Here is an 18,210-nt window from a genome sequence, read left to right on the forward strand (position 1 = left end):
GTATAAAGCTGTTGTCCTGAGCTTATGTAGATATCAAAATATATATTTTTAGTTAGATCTTGATAAGAGAGAGGAAGGAGAACAGATATATATATATATATATATATATATATATATATATATATATATATATATATATATATATATATATATATATATATATATATATATATATATAATATATATATATATATATATATATATATATATATATATATATATATATATATATATATATATATATATATATATATATATATATATATATATATATATATATATATATATATATATATATATATATATATATATATATATTATATATATATATATATATATATATATATATATATATATATATATATATATATATATATATATATATATATATATATATATAATATATATATTATATATATATATATATATATATATATATATATATATATATATAATATATATATATATATATATATATATATATATATATATAATATTCCTCTTTCTTTGTTGATGTAGTAAAGCAAGTGATGGTGTTATAACTACACTTGTCTATTTTGATGGTTGATGTGAGGTTGTGCTGATCAGCATTTCCTGTCCAGCTACATTACAACAATGAGATTTGAAGAGCTCTTTTAAGAAAGCTGTTCATCATCCATCTGAAAGGATGAATGAAGATATAACAAATATATTTTTTTTTTATTAGGTACAGGTAGTAGAGGTAAAGGTAATGCTGTTTTGCATAAATCAGCACACTGTAAATTGGCACTGTGCTCTCCTCTTTTGTACATCTGCATTTGTAATGGGAATGGCCCTTCCTATATTAACCAGTGCTTGGGATGATGTGACAGCAATAATCTTTATCTGGATTGAAGGAAAAAATATAGAAGTATTTTGAACCTTTGCACAATCGCACTTGTGAAATCTATTTTGCACCTTATTAACCTCTGTACAGTTAGCAGCAGCTTTTGAGTTACCTTGAAGAACCAGAAGCCAACAGTATTACGGTAATGCTCGTGGATAATAATGATCACCTTATAATCATAAATACAGCCACAATGATAAAAATCTTTCTTTGGCTTAACTCCTTCAAGGTCTCTCACCCTGCAGGGAAATGCTGCAATTATGTTTTAAAATATTTGGATATTTATACCTTATAATGTCATGGAAATCAATAATAGAAATTTGTGGAAACAATAAAATTGATTCAGGGTATTATGCATGGTTTTATTTAAAACTTTTACATACATCTGACACTTAATAAGCGGTTTCATTCACACCACCACCACCATCCACCCAGGTTACTCCAACAACCCTCTCCAATGTAACTCTGGTTTTTCTAATATTTTGGGCAATATTGTTGTTTTCTTTTGTCAGATATGGCAAGAACAATGTCTCGTGGTCTTTTGGATGACCTGACATTGCAGAATTAAAACAAAAAACACAAGAAATCTCTCACATTTGAAACAACCACGGTGTTGACACCTGAACTTACGTACAGCTGTACTTAACCTTAATTTTTTCAATACTTGTATTATTAAATACGTTCCAAGTTTTTTGGGGGGCCATATATAGCAAGATAAAGGTCTCGCCTTCCTGTAGATACTGTACACCTGTACCTGGATATCGACAGACATTACAGAATTAAGGAGATACAAAAAAATATGAACTCTTCAAACAATTTCTTGGCTAGTGACCAATTAAGAGATGGGACACACAACTCGTTTCCAATACCAAAGGAACTAGTACGAATCGGACATGACATTTCCTGGGTTTATATAGCAAGGACTAGAATGCTTGAACATTGATAATTCAACACACACCTGCATCTGATTTTGCCATTGGAAGTTGTAGGGTTGGTACAGTGTCACCCTAAATTTCGTTAACTCTTCCTGCCAGCTATTGGTACTGAGAGTTTCAAACATCTGAAGTCGGCAGTGCAGCAATAGCTGGCTGGGAGAGTTGATGAACTTTTGGGTGAGACTGTACAGCCCATGGATACAGAGGATTACTTTTTCTTGGTGAAGCTTTTAACTGCACTTTCTTTACGTTGTACTCAAGTCTGTAATCACTTTCTTTGAAGTGGAGAAAAAAACCAGGCAAATTTGGTGCTTGTTTTTCAGTGCGCTTGCGGCCATTTATCGCAAGTTTTCTTATCTCTGGGAAATCTGTAATATTTGATGTGCTCTCTGCTTGGCATTTGAACACTGCTGGTACACCTGTATATTGGACAAATAACCATAATTGACATATTAATTGTTGATATACTGGTCTCGGAAGCAGACGCGGGCACACTCGGAGCTCACCAGATGATCAGTGTTTACAAGTTTTGTCAGACTTGTGCAAGGTGTGGGTAAAACAAGTGCTTGGTGAACTATACTTACTAGTATATGATTCATGGTGACGACGGCAACCACTTCATTTAGACGGTGGATGCTACCTCAGTTCAATCTCCGTCAATATTAAGGAGGTCCGTATCCCCCACCGGCTGCCTCTCCCTCCACACCACTGCCTCCTCTACTTGTTCCTTCACCTAGTCCTCCACGTGTTCTTCTACCTTTTCCTCCACACTACCGCCTCCTCTACTTGTTCCTTCACCTCCTCATTCACTTGCCAGGGATGTAATTACCACAATCAATCAGTTAATCTTCCTCACTTGTTCCTCCTACACAATACTTGTTCCTCCACCTTCACTTTCTCCATACTATCACGTTCGTCACAACTATCACCCAATAAGGATCTAAAGTCATAGTCTTTGCTAAAACACACTCTTGTTCGTCTACTCAGCCAAAAACAACAACTCCATACACGGAAGAAAGAACACCGTGTTTTGCAAGTAAATTGGCCTAGCATTTTCTGATAGAAAAAATTAAAACAACATCTGGGTGTCAATAGACTCTACTAAAGTATAGTTATAAATTATATAATCTAACGTGACTGCAAAAACGTGGACCCAGATCCATTCGCCATCTCTGACAAGGATTGGTCAAATCACTCGAACGACATCAAGAGGCTACGGCCGCTACACAACATTTAGAACATAAGAAAATAAGGCGTCTGCAATAGGCCACTTGGCCTGTGCATGGCAGCTCCTGTTGAGAGTTACTACCACTCTCTATCATCCATGAATCTATCTAGCCTCCTTTTAAAACTTTCCAGTGTCCCAGCACTTACTACAAAGTTGTTAAGCTTGTTCCACTCGTCCACCACCCTATTTGTGAACCAGTTTCTTCCTATCTTCCTCCTAAACCTAAACTTATCCAACTTAAATCCGTTGCTCCAAGTCTTATCCTGCTCGGATATTATAAGAACTTTATCTATATCCCCTTTATTGATTCCTTTCACCCACTTAAATACTTCTATCATATCTCCCCGCACTCTTCGTCTTTCTAGGGAATGCAAGTTTAGTTTCCTTAACGTATCTTGATATGGAAGGTTTCTAAGTCCTGGAATCATTTTCGTCATTCTTCGCTGCACCGACTCCAGTAAATTGATATCCATTCTATAATAGGGGCACCAGAACTGAACCGCATAATCGAGGTGCGGCCTAACTAGCGCAAGATATAGTTGTAATAAGACCTCTGCACTCTTATTACTTACACTTCTAGATATAAAACCTAATAATCTGTTTGCCTTATTTCGAACATTAACGCACTGTTTTCTCGGCCGTAGGTCCGGACTTACAAGTACCTCTAAGTCTCTTTCACAAGTCGACTTCTCTAGGATTGATGTTGGTTAAGGCTGTATACTTTGACAGTACTTGTTCTTCCAATATTAAGTACGCTGCACTTACTTTTACTTTTATCCTCTTCACCACTGATCGGCTCGCTAGCCGCCCGAGCGATCGGTCACGTCTCTGTTACGCCCTGTTGGCAAGTACTGGGCATGCACCGGCTCCTGAATGTACCTGAACCTGCCCCAGTGTTGGTCAAGTCTGGTCTTGAAAGAGCTCACACTCGGTGCCGTCAAAACACTTTCTGGTAGATTATTCCAAGAGTTCACAACTCTCACTCCGAAAAAGTTGGCCCGTACAGTTTTCTGGACTTGCGGCTTCTTCAATCTTGAGCTGTGACCCCTTGTGGGGCGAGCGTCCGCCAGCTCCAAGTAAGGACAATCGACTTCGGGCTTCAGAACTTTTTCAATAAACCGTCAATTATTATTATTATTATTATTATTATTATTCAATGTAAAATACTCAGATTGCTGTCTGACATTTTATTTAGGAAATCATTCAAATGCATATTTTGGTAAATTAGGTAGGCACAGTAACCTCCATGTGATTTGACATAATAAGATTTTATTTCTTAACCTTGAAAATAATAAAAATAAAAGTAAAAAACTTCTGAAACTGAATGAAAAGTTTTCTAAATATACGCAACACACAAACACATATTCATATTTGTTTGGACTTGGACCAGGAGTTGTAAAGATTGAATCTCTGGACCCGAAGGTAGAGTGTGAACCCGGCCGCCTGGCCACACAACACAAGGCCAGTCGCCATACACGATACAACACGACAGTGCGTTTTGTAGTGAGTGGATTACCAAGTATAAAAAGTCACTCTACTTGCTGTGTCAGTAGGTAAGTATTCCCGATGATTGTCAAATATATACTTAGGCACATTTATGTACATGTATTAGTAATGTATCCTCTTGTTGGCTTCGTTGTTAGGTGTTTTAGTGCAGTGTGTGTAGGGAGACGCGATAAGGTGGTCACGTGGAGGTCGTGTGCACAGGACAAAACCATCCTTTTGGTTATCCAGCGAATTTTAGGAAATTAGGTTAGGTTAGATATAGTTCCTGAATTTTGTGGCTAGATTAGGTTTGCTTAGATATAGTTTCTGGATTTTGTGGCTAGATTAGGTTTGCTTAGATATAGTTTCTGGATTTTGTAGCTAGGTTAGATTAGGTTAGGTTGGTTAGGGTTTGGTTACTTAAGATTAAAATCATTCAAAGCACGTCCCTCCCCCCCCCCCAAAAAAGGAAAAACATCGGGATGACTGAAATGATAATTTTACCAAAAAAAATACAGGTGTGGTATATTACTGCCTCCAGGTGTTGGTGGCACAGCGGTAACGCGCATAACTCTTGGAAATCTTCCATATCAAGATAGGTTAAAGAAACTAAACTTGCATTCCCTAGAAAGACGAAGAATGTGGGGAGATATGATAGAAGTATTTAAGTGGGTGAAAGGAATCAAAGGAGATATAGATAAAGTTCTTATTATATCCGAGCAAGATAGGACTCGTAGCAACGTATTTAAGTTGGATAAGTTTAGGTTTTGGAGGGAGATAGGAAGACACTGGTTCACAAATGGTGGTGGACGAGTGGAACAAGCTTAGCAACTTTGTAGTAAGTGCTGGAACGCTGGAAAGTTTTAAAAGGAGGCTAGATAGATCCATGGATGATAGAGAGTGGTAGTAACTCTCGACAGGAGCTACCATGCACAGGCCAACCGGCCTATTGCAGACTCCTTATGTTCTTAATATGTCAAGGGTTTGAGCCTCGGCCCATACACACGTGAGAAGGGTGTTATCCAGTGTGACCCTACCAAACACTACAGGTTTCCCTGTCCCTGGTTTCCTCCTTTACTAACACTGGATAGACCGCCCAAACGGGTAGTAAACTGATAAGTGACGAATGTGATAAAAAAAAAATCACCTCGGCAGTATTATTTTCATTATGTATGAAATGCCTGAAATTTTTTTGATGAAAACAATGAAGTGTTTTGCTAGTCTTTATATGTATACTGTGCACTATGTACAAACTGTATAGGCTGAGCCAATGAGAACTTATTAGATAATATAAATCACTTGAAGATTCTCTCCTCAAACTTATTAAGATACTCCTCAAGATTAACACCCTATAGGGCTAACCTAACCCAACTTATTCTATCCTAAATCTATTCTGTCCTAACTTAACCCCCAGGTAGTATTTGGGTGGTTAGTTTTCAGTTGAAATAAGCTGGGGTCGAATCTTCAGGTAATTTGATAATTTTATGAACTACTGTACAGTATATTTTCCATTCTATCAAAAATTATCACTGTACTGTTCTGTGATGTACATATTGCTCTTCTCTTGTAAACATTATGGTAATAATTAAGAACAAGGGTCTGGGTTATCCAACCTAATTTAAAATCTCTATAGAAGAAAACTTATCTTACTTCATGATTATGCCAGAACAGGTGGAAGAATAGCACTTGGTACGAGACATTTTTGTAGTGTATTTTGGTGTTTTTTAATTGATTCTGACATTCGTTTCTTGCGGAAATAAGCCGTTCCTAACCTAACCTAATCTATTGTGATAAAAACGACATTAACCGAGCAACTTTTCCTATTCAGTTCTTTTCCATGGTTTTTCTCATGAAGATGCTACCACTCACTCACTTCACATACCTTTCGTTTGCGTGCATCACTGTATACACACGAGTTAATATTTAGAAGTTGCAAAGCACTGAATTTTACACTTGTATTGATTCATATATTGGGAGATAGAGAAAAATACTTTACTCTACTGTATATTGTTTCTGACAGTAATTTATAGTTTTTGAGTTATTTTGATGTTTTATTTCCCTGAAATTTAAATTAATTCCTTGGGAAATCCATTGTTTAGTTATTACCCTACCAATCAACATAAGTTTGAATGTCATGTGATACTTGTGAGCCAATCAGCAGAAGACTTGTGGGCATGTACAAGCTCTGGAATTTGAAATGAGTAGTTGCAAGATGATGTTTATCTGTGAAAGTTGTTCCTTGGGGGATTGACATGCAATTCTGGGAGTTTTTGAGAATGAAGCCGCAACTGCGGGCATCATAAGGCTCTTGGTGTTCTCCCTTCTTCAGTCAAGTGTTCAAGGTGGGTCAGTGACCTGTGCACGGGTTGGCTAATCACCGTAAAAAAAAGCCACCGACCAACTTCCCTCCCTTTCCATACCTAATCTAAAATAGTGAAAGCAATATACTGTACTTCTATCGTAGGATAGGTACCGTTAGGTTTTGTTGGTTCATCTTATCTATGAAGAATCATAATGATTGTATAATGTAATGATAACATTTCTGCAAGTGTTTATGTGTAGGAAATGGACAATGTTGCTGGGGGGAAGCTGCCACATTTGTGTACACGTGCTGTACAAGGTATTGCCAAACAAATAATATTAATACAGTAATAAAATTGCAAATCCTACTTTTAATTGCCCTGTTTTATTTAGGGTAGTCTAATAGAAAGAAGAAATTATCATCACTGTCTACACAAAAGTATTTTTAAGTTGCAGCAGTGTTACTGTACTTAGTGAGTATGAAATGGAATATTACTGTATTATTGTTAATGTATGTGAAACATTCGGACTCCTGCTCACATATACAAAACGAGTGGGTGCATAGCCGGGTACTCCAGCTACACCTAGTTGTACAGAATAAATACAGCTGATATTGTCGAATAATTATAAACCTTACTGCTATTATTTTTGTTTTTATTGCTGTAGTACAGTATATATTTACTTTGTAGTTTTCTAGTTCCGTTTGATTCTACTTGTCATTTCATTAGAAAAAATAATTAGATGTAAAGGTTAGGTTAGATTAGGTAAGGTATAATTACCTTTAAGTAATACAGTACACCCCTGTACAGTATTTCATTGAAATTACTGGAAACCTCAGGTGTTGTCTTGCATTGTTATTTGCTGTGACAATATTATTGGGCTAATCCTTGGAAAGAATTCAGAGGAGAATGACAAGACTAATCCCGGGCATTAGGAACCTTGAGTATAGAGACAGGTTAAAGCACCTTAATTTGCACTCCCTCGAGAGACGTAGAGCGAGGGGCGACCTGATAGAGGTGTATAAGTGGAAGACAGGGCTAAACAAAGGGGACATTACAAAGGTACTCAAATTATCCAACCAGGAGCGAACTCGTAACAATGGTTTTAAATTAGACAAATTTAGATTTAGGCGTGAAATAGGTAAACACTGGTTTGGAAACAGAGTAGTGGATGAATGGAACAAGTTACCAAATATCATCATTAACTCGAATACGCTGAATTGCTTCAAACATAGGTTGGATGCTCATATGAGCAATAGGGGTTGGTTGTAAACGGGACTGCCCAGTATGGGCCAATAGGCCCGCTGCAGTTTCCTCCATTCTTATGTTCTTATGTTCTTATGTAAAGAAAGTATTTAAGTATTTTTATCACATACAGTATTGTTATATCTGTAACCCAAAACCAAATATTGTAATGAACAGTAGGCCACAGGAATAAGTATACTGTACACACTGTAGCAGTAAGGTCCGAAAATGGTCTGGCAATGTTGAATCTGCGCAACCAGACGCATGATGAAACTCAGCTCCCCCTACCTGTTATCTCTAACTATTTTCTGTTTCCCCTTCTTTATTCTTCTATTTACTCCTCTTCCTTCCTTTACTAATCCAAACATCAGTATAAAAAAAGTAGAGGAAGAGAAAAAGTGGGGGAGAAGGAGGAGGAGGAAGCTGTATGATAACTGCAATCCTATTCAGCAACAAGTTTACTATTGGATACAATATATTACTGTATTTGTAATATAAACACAAGACACTAGTAAAACATTCACAACAAATGTATTCATAACATATATTTAAGAACAAAACAAATTACAGGTCATTTTGTGATTTTGTCTGTTCTGTTCAGGACAGCGTTACCAGATATTCTGTCTCAAACACGAACCATAGGTGTACTGTATACTGTACTTATTCTTGTGGCCGACTGTACCTGGCTACACAAGTTCATCCTTAACAGAAATGGTGTCCTCTTCATGCAGGCAAGTGGGATTGTCTTTATTTAAGAGGAAAACAAGGGGAAAATCCTGAACATAAAAAGGGCTACCGTATTCCGTCACCAATTTGCTCTACAGTGAACCTTCACTTTACGCGGTCAATTGAACCCACGGCGGCCCGCGTAAAGTGAGAAACGCGTAAAGTGAACAACATAACATATGGGATTAATTGAAATAGAGACCGGGCCGACCCCAAACTCCTTTTTTTCAGACACAATACCTACGTTGTAGTAAAAATGACTTCTTAATTTTATGATGGTATGCACACAATTAATAATTAAGAGAAATATCAATAATATTAGGTGTTTTAACACTGACATTAGTAGAAAAGATGACTGGGCACACGGGGATGGGGGGTTGGTTCCGAGGCAGAGGGCAGATTATTGGCCCTCACCTGTATCACTTGTATCAGTTGTATCACTTGTATCAGTTGTATCACTATCCACCACAGAGGCTTGCAGGGCCTCTTTGTCAAACCCCTCAAAGTCCATAAAAGTCCATATCCTCACTATCATTATCACTGACTTGGGCCGGCTGTGGTGGGTGGCGGGTGAAGAACTCGGTAATGTTTTGATGACTGGGCGACCTTGTGCGCACCCTGCTCGCGCCGCTCTCCGCGTAAAAGGGTACACACACTGCGGAAAGTGAGCATTCAGTGTTCGGCAGGGTACCGCGTAAACGTGGAAACGCGTGTGGGACCGCGTAAAGTGAGGGTTGACTGTATTCTTGGGTTCTGGTGAGAATAAGTTTTCTTCTAGAGATATTTTTTGTTGGGTAGCTGGTTCCTTATTCTTTACTATTATCAACATTATACTGTATACAGTACATGTACAGTACTGTATTCCACTTCAAAAGTGGTGGTGCTAGTGTTAACATTTGGTGGTACAGTACAGTGGTCCCTCGGTTAACGAGCACAATTCGTTCCAGAAAGTTGCTCGTTAACCGAAAAATTTGTTAACCGAAACCATTGTTTCAATGGGTTTTTGGGTAATTGGTTCCAGCTCACCGAAAATTACATACAAACTAAAAATAAATGCAGTAAAGTACACTTACTTTGATGTGTGCATGTAGAAGGCTCCTGGATGATGATGATGATGGGAATTAGAATGGGGGTGGAGGAGAAGGGAGAAGAGAAGGCATTCTGGTGGAAGAGAAGTCACCCCATGGTGCCATTTCACCCATAAAATTTTAGTTCACTTGGTGAAATTCAAGATTATTTTCTTTAAATCAACACTGCGCTATATATTATCAATATGTAAAATATATTTCAAAATGACCAATAATTTGACTGGAAACACAAAAAAAAAGCGTTTATGTTGAAGAGAGTCTGAAGCAAGATGTTACCTCCACTGAAAAGACACAGAGACTGACACCTGTATGGTGTGTTGACAGGCTGTTTGGCATGCTAAAAACTAGTTTCCCTGTACTTAAATTATGTTAAATAATTGTTGAAATGACTAAAAATAATATAAGACTTTTAAAATTATTGAATAGTACAAACTTCTTGATATTTACTAAAATAGTAAGGAATTTAAGCCCTAGAACCGATTACTGTATTGGCGGACTAATACGACAGCTAGTGTGCAAGCAAAAACATGTTGAGGGGCGCTCGTAAGGAATTCGTTAATCGAGGAAATGCTCGTTAACCGAGGTTAAGAATCATATGGAAGGTAATTTGTTAACCGAGGGATCACTGTACAGCAATAACGGTAAAACTGCACATGGATAAAAGTGTCCCACTGCTGTTTACTGTTACCACTGTGAGAGATTACAATATTTTATCACTCTTAACATAACACTAAAATCAGTACTGTACAGAAATTCCTGGAGTGTGTCAAGTAAAAATTCAAACTAATGAGGGATTTAAATATTTTTACCAATTTGCTTTTCCTTGTAAGTCGATGCCGAGGGCAACATTCTCAAGTGTTTCAGTGTTGGAGCTTCAAGCTTTTGTAGTTGAACTGGTAAATAAGATGCAGAAAATGGAGGTATGGAAATTAAATGTAGAACTGAAAGACTTGCTGAGTTGAGAGCAGCTCAGGATGTATGAACATATTGAAAGAAATGGAAGATGTTTAATAATAGGGTACGGTATGTACTGTATAAGTTTGAAATGGATGGTAGAAGGGAGATGGGGAAAACCAAGAAGCAGATGGAAGGATGTGGTAGAAATGAGGGGGATAAACAGCATTAACTATCTGTATGAATGAAGGGAAAATGTGTGTTTGTGTGTGTTGTTGCTCTTGTTTCTGGCAACCCTGCATTAAGTACACTGTATGAAAGAAATTGAAAAGGGCTAAAAAAAAGTTGAGTGTATAATTTTTAGACTGTAGCAGTATACTGTACTGTACATAGGTTATTGCACATTGACTGACAATTTAGAACAAGAGTTGCACAATGGGTTTAATCAGTTTGCCATGATAATAGCTGGGCTGGATTTGAGGAACTGCCACTTGTGTAATATATTGTAGTAGGAATATTTCATAGATAACAAACATTGGCAATGCCAGTTCACTCATGATTTGGCAATACTGTACTTTCCCAAATTCTCTGTTAAATGACACTTAACAAATTGTACTGACTGTGCACTTAGTATTTTGTTCTTATACATACACAATGGCTTGTTTTGGCTTCACTGATTATCTTGTACTGATAAGTGCTTTGCAATGTCATGCGGTAATACAGGTACAGTACTTGCAAGACACGACAGTTTACTGCTATATAATGCATGAAACAAGTAGCTGGACTGTGTTATAAGTAATGTTGTAATTTCGTTTCTGTGCTTGTATAAAAGTTTTTAATACAGTACTGTATGTCCTTACTGCTTATGCACGGGGGGAGGGGATATTATGCATTTGTATATACAGTACTGTACATTACCTGTACTGTACTGTACAGTATATCTTATCTATTCCACCAAAGTTTGTTAGAAGGGTTATGCATTCATTGTAGAGGACGAATTCAGTAAGCATACATATATTCATTCCAAGGACACTGTAATTGAATAGATATGTTGTTTTTTATACAGTATCATACAGGTACTATGATTTTTTTTTTTTTAGTTTCTTCACATTGTTAGTTTGTGGCTATAAGGACATGTTAGATTTGACATTTACATGCATTATGTAATAGGGCTGAGGGGAGCATTTCCTGTAACCGTGTTGTCACAGAGAGACTTGTTATCATTGAGCTGATAAATTCATGTGTGAATGTTTGTCTGTCTTGTGGCTTAGCAACTGTAAGTCATTGTTCATTATGAGTACTTTTCAATATTTGTCAGATATCATTGTGTATTAGTTATGAGTACAGTACTTGCTAGTCATGACTGTGTTAGTACATTACAGAACGTATTTGTTCTGAGTATGTATTAGTGTAGCTCCTTGTCATGGTATGCATTAGTTGTGTCTTTGATTGTTATAACCTTTGTTATTTGTAGTTGCAGTTCTTGTGAGTGCAGTGCATGTGACTTAAATACAGTACTGTACTCTATTGTATTTATTTATAATGAGTATGGTAGATGTGAGCATTTGTTTGTCATTTACTGTATGTGTTAGTTGCGAGTCTAGTAGCTACTTGTTCCTCATGAATGTGTTAATTGTGAGTACTACAGTACTTGTCTGCCATTTGTATGTGCTAAGTCATGAGTGTATGTTTTTAGTGAGTCCATCCTTGTCATGAGTACCGTTTACTCCACTTATGGTACTTGGCGAGTTTGTGTTTCTGTGGGTAATAATAATAATACATAATAATAATAATAATAATGATAATAATAATAATAATAATAATAATAATAATAACAATAATAATAACAATAATAACAATAATAATAATACCACATGGTTCAATATTGAGGATTGAAGTCATGCGTCATTGGATCTCAGATTACAATGTACGTGACAGTGGAATGATGAGGTTTTTGTCTGGTGTAACCTCCATGGGGATGACATTAGTTGTTTGTCAATATAACAGACTCATGATTGGAAGGAGAAGAGCTCAGTGGTCCATTCTCTCATATTTTGATTGGTGCTACTACAGTATGGCTCGCGGTCTACAGATATATTTAGTCTAGCCTGTGGTAAAGAGAATCGAAGTAGTATACAGTAAAGTCTAGAACATCAGAGAAAGTGGAAAAGTTATTGTGTTACTGTATGTATTAAACACAAACAACCCAATTCAACACCAATGTCACCTTGATACATATAGTGATTAAAAATATTGAATCTGTAATATTTAACTTATGTACAGCCTCGTTCAAGATTCTTCGAACACTGCTGGAGACACCTGGCAACTTAAAGCCGTTTGTTTACTGTAGTACTTAGTAAAAAATATGAATGAATGTAAAAGTGATCGGTGATTGGTTACTTAACTCCCTGTTGCTTAATTAATGGTTGGGCTTTGTTGTTTCGTATTATATTATACTACGTACTATAGTAAACAAACGGCCTTGAGTTACCAGCTGTCTCCAGCAGTGTTCGAAGAATCTTGAACGAGGCTGTACAATTTGACCATTAACAGACTTATTTAATCCAATTCTCTTATAAATTCGAGACAGTTTGGCACATAATGACACGTGTAGTTGAAGCAATTTACATCACCAAATTACCAAATATTTCATCTTACCAGAACGTTTTTGATTGTTTTTGGTATTAATAGTCTTAGAATAGAACGAAGAAAAAACTTTGTTGATTATTGAGTACCTTCTCTTGGCGTCAAAGTATAGCTTACTCTATGTTTTCTTGCTTTGCTGCGTTGCTTGAAGAACGAAAAAAAAATTAAATTGAATCTTACAATTTATTCGAGCAAGGACGGTTGTTACCACTTAATGTGTCACAAGAAAAAAGTTTACTACAATATGTGCCCGTGCCAGTTCTACTGTTAATACCGCTTGCCAGTTGCCATACGCACGACCAGCTGTGTGGGATCCCCTCCATTGAAATTTTCCTGCAAAAGTTAACTTTCCATGACTCACACGAAGACCGATATTATGCAAACTTAGATATGCCAGCATCTTGTCTCAAAACATCACTTGACACAGACAAGTCTCTCAAAGATAAAGGTCATAGCTGAAGTTCATAGGTCAGAGCCTTTTCCGGAGCATGCACCTGTTTAAGATACACATTCGTGGCGTGACCACATTAGGGGACAGACGTGCCCAGAGGTGCTCTTGACTACCCAATCGTCCCACAAAGGTCCCCTCTGCCGGCAAGTTTTTGCCAGCATGGGGGTCGACATAAACGTCCCAGAAGAGGCTCTCTCGTGGACGCAGACATCTCTGATACGGATGCCATTACCAACTCGCCTGGTCATACTGAATCCAACACCCTTCAAGAGTCAGACCCCAGTGATTATGACACTGACGGTAATGTTTCTACGGGAAACATGAGCTGGAGTGGAAACACCAATGCCACGGACCCTATCACCTTGCTCTCTGCCAACCAGCCAAGTAAGCTGAATCTGCACTTCCTCAAGGACTCACTGAAAACCGTAGAGGAATGCTTTAATTGGATGATGAAGTACTGCAGACAACACGGTCTCAACATTCAATTCTGACAAGAACCGTAACTTTATCAAGTGTCAGACTCCTGAGGTCTATGAAATACTTAGTACTGTTGGCTTTGATGGGGTTGTCCTGGTGCGCCCCCCCAGTAGACGCTGATGAATGTTGCCACATCCTAGTGAAACGATTCCCCCTATTGTATAATATGGACACGAAGTAGTACCTTAAGCTGTGTATTCATATATTACTCTATTAATTATGTATAGTAAAGTATTACAGAACATGTATTAATCCTATGTAATATTTCCATTTATTATGCACCATGTTATGTATATGAATTATCATATTTACATTTTATGTATTCAGCTTGTGAATGCTGGCATCTGTACATGCCAGCGCGCAGTGATACAAAGAGTGGAGACTACCAGTCCTTATGGTGTGGAAGTGCTCTGTCTTATTAGTTCCCCTGTACATCTCCTGTACGAGAATAAGAACCTATTTTCAAGATAAGTGTTTGTGTATACCCTCAGTAGTGTAGAACATTTTGGGGGTACGAAAGACAAACATAGACCTATATGCTGACATCAAAGATGCGTGTGACTTTAATTCTAGTATACTCAGCATATGTCGACATTACTGGGGGAAGATCCCACAAGCTGCTGTCATTGTCAAGTGGAAGGGAATGCCCAATCACTGTGGAGGCCCACCCAATCCTCCCTCCACTTTATGCAGAACCCTATCATCTTGGGCCTGCTTTTTGTGTTATCTGTTCTCATTGGGGTCACACCTTTACTGCCTGCTGCCGACGTGATCGTCCCAAATGTCACTTCTGTTCACGTAACCATAACTCCGTCGCCTGTGCCCAGAAAATCAAAGACCACCTTAATAGGGGTGGTGTGGGCTATGTAGTTGATCCCGGGTGTTGTAACTGTGGCGGCCAGTATAATGCTGACTCATGACAATGCCCCATCGCCCGTTTGCCCCAGGGGAAAAGCCTCCCCAAAGGCTGCGTCTACCACAACGCCTTCCCCCAGTCTACCGAGCCGCCTCCCTCTGCGTCCCCTCCATCTCTAGCAACGCCTTCTTCAACAATTCAACAACACCTGCCCCTGCCTGGCCTCACCTGGCTGCAACACAGCAGTCCCGGCCGTCTCCTAACTCAACTACTACTGGACCTCCTCCCCGTCTCTACTCTGATGCTGTCAGGCCTTGTGCTCACGGTGCCCCCCCACAACCCCCCTTCAGTGACATGACATAGATCATATCCCTCTTCCAAGAATTTACCAACCGTATTGAAAAACTCTTCTCGTTACCACCGTCTCCGACCTACTCTTGCCATCTGTTGCCACCCAGTCACTCCTTTCTTCTGGTTTGACCCAAGCTGGTAGTCACCCTGTGAGACCCCCCTGCTCACGGCCTACTCCACCGCCGGCGGCCTTCACTACTGGTGTAGCGCCTACCGGACCTGCCCTGGTGTGTCCTGCTGCCCCCGAGCGAAGTCGTGCCTCATCTTCACGACACGTGGTGCCTCAACCTGTCCACCCACCGCATGCTGTGCCCGCTCCTGTGTCTGTGCTGTCTCCACCAGGGCTACCTGGACCTGAGGACACTACCCCCGGCTACCCGTACCCCACCGGCATGTCGGCGCACACGCCATCACAATAACTAAAAGTGTATGTCCCTCAATATTGTCCATGCCTATGTGCCTCCCTCCACCCCTATTGCACCTGTGCCACCACACCATATCACCACCACCCACACTGTACTTCGCCACGCCTAGTACATTGGCAACCCTGAGCCTGGCCGCACTGTTTGTAAACAATTTGGGCAACCCGACTCTCACACCCTCTCTCACTACATCCTCACTTGCCCTATGACCTCCTACAGGTCCCCAGCCGTTACCAACACCTCTTCCCTCCCTGGCCAGATATCCCTCCTCCTAGAGAGAGGCCTGGCACTTGACATTATTAGGGACCTGCCACACTTTGCCATAAACAGATAAATTGTACTGTGAATTTTCCCCCAACACATTCATCATTCTGTCACTATGTAAATTGCTGACAAAACCCATGACCCTTCAGGTTTTTACGCCCTTAATGCACGAGTCATAAAGGCAAGCATGAACGCATGTTTCCCAGATGGGCGCTGTAAATGCTTCTGCCCTTCACCTTGCACAGGACGTAAGGGGGCTCCCAATAAACTAGCCCCCTCGGGGGCGATCTAAAAAAAAATCTCTAAGGTACATATGCTTCCCTGCTGGGCGCTGTAAACATTTGTGTACTTCGTCTTGGCCAGGATAAAAGGGGTGCCCAATAAACTAGCCCTCTCGCAGGGCAAATTGTAATTGTTTGTTTAAGATAGGGGAAGACTTCATTTGCCTGTAAACATGCTTTCTAGTCTTTGTGGTCTATAAATTCACGTAGATTTGTTAGTTATACACATCTTGGAATCTTTAAGGGCTACGGTGTAAATCATGTTCTGTATAAATGTACAGCTAAAGGTCAGATTGGTTAGTTTTGCTTTGGTTGGTTGATGTCTTGTTAAATATGGTTAGCTTTGCTTTGGTTGGTTGATTTCTTGTTAAATATGGTTAGTTTTGCTTTGGTTGGTTGATTTCTTGTTAAATATGGTTAGTTTTGCTTTGGTTGGTTGATTTCTTGTTAAATATGGTTAGCTTTGCTTTGGTTGGTTGATTTCTTGTTAAATAATTTATTTACGCAGTATCCCCCCCCGAATTCCGAAATTTCTCAGAGTATATATTGCACTAATTGGCCATCACTAATTCACGAGCTGTGAAGTATCCAGAATCTGAACATTTTAAAAATATTACTCTTCCCAGCCCCTCTTAACAAGAAATTTAAAGGATGTTTAGAGACGATAATGTAGTGGATTTCTCCCCTACAAACGCTGTTTGTCGCTGAGTAGCCGACCCCGCGAATTCCCTAGTGTATGCCTCGTGGTCTGGGTCAACCATACATCACGGAGGTCAACTACTAAGCCACGCCTACCCCCGCTATTTAAGACCTGACCTCGTGGTGACCTGACCTCTTTTCTTCTAGCTACAGTCGCGGCAAGCAACACCACCTCCTCCTCCTGCCTGGCGGCCCTCGTTCTCGCCGGCAACCTTGGCGACCCACAAGCTGGTCCTCCTCTGAGCACCCTCACCAACCAGCTCTCTCTACATCACGCTTGTAACCACGCTGCCACTTCCCAGCACCAAGCTGCATTGTACATCCAATACAATATGTATACAGAGAGCACATTGTGAGTTTCCTTTCTCCATCCCATCCTGAGTGTGAACCCAAACATCCCATACCCCACAATAGCAACAGTTGAGTGTCCCATGATGTGTTATAAACTGTGAATAATTATATTAGTTTTACTTCACGATTCACACACGAACACAATCTTGTTTCATGATTCACACACAATGCAAAGTTATACAAAGCAAAGTTATACTGTAGGCAGACTTTATATTTCAATGGTGTGTCTGTAGTGACAACTAATCTTGTTTGTGTTTTAAGGGGTGGTGTATTAGATTTTGTAAAAATAGACTACTACTATATTCACTGCAGATCCAGTGTGCCTCTCGTGGCCTTGGGATCATAGAAATTGTTGAAATATAATCTCTGACAGCATATAATGTATAACCAATCTGATGGTGATTTATACCCCACGAGAAAATTCTAGTCATCTAATTCCCATAATATATCCTATGGTCTATAATTCACAACAATAAACCTTGTTTGTCAGTATTTTTCCATCATATATACGTCATTGTACCCCTAATGTTTGTTTTGTGGTGTGAGCGTGACGTGTGGACGGAAAGTTATCGTTTAACGAGAATTTGGTTGTCGTCATGATTCATGTGACGCACATTTCGTATTACAAGGCGTTGAATACCTGTAC

At 39.1% G+C, this 18,210-nt stretch overlaps 1 protein-coding gene across 1 annotated transcript in view; it reads left to right on the plus strand.

Moving 5' to 3' along the window:
* Positions 1–4,446: 4,446 nt before the first annotated feature.
* The window catches only part of LOC121868051 (putative helicase mov-10-B.1), a 66,411-nt gene continuing 52,647 nt past the window's right edge, over positions 4,447–18,210 (plus strand). The window contains exon 1 of the mRNA XM_042368319.1: positions 4,447–4,581. The gene's annotated coding sequence lies outside the window, so the exon portion shown is untranslated. The remainder of the gene's footprint in view (positions 4,582–18,210) is intronic.

The sequence above is a fragment of the Homarus americanus genome, unplaced genomic scaffold, assembly GCF_018991925.1.
Source record: "Homarus americanus isolate GMGI-L3 unplaced genomic scaffold, GMGI_Hamer_2.0 scaffold37032, whole genome shotgun sequence".
In the NCBI taxonomy this organism is placed as follows: Eukaryota; Metazoa; Arthropoda; class Malacostraca; order Decapoda; family Nephropidae; genus Homarus; species Homarus americanus.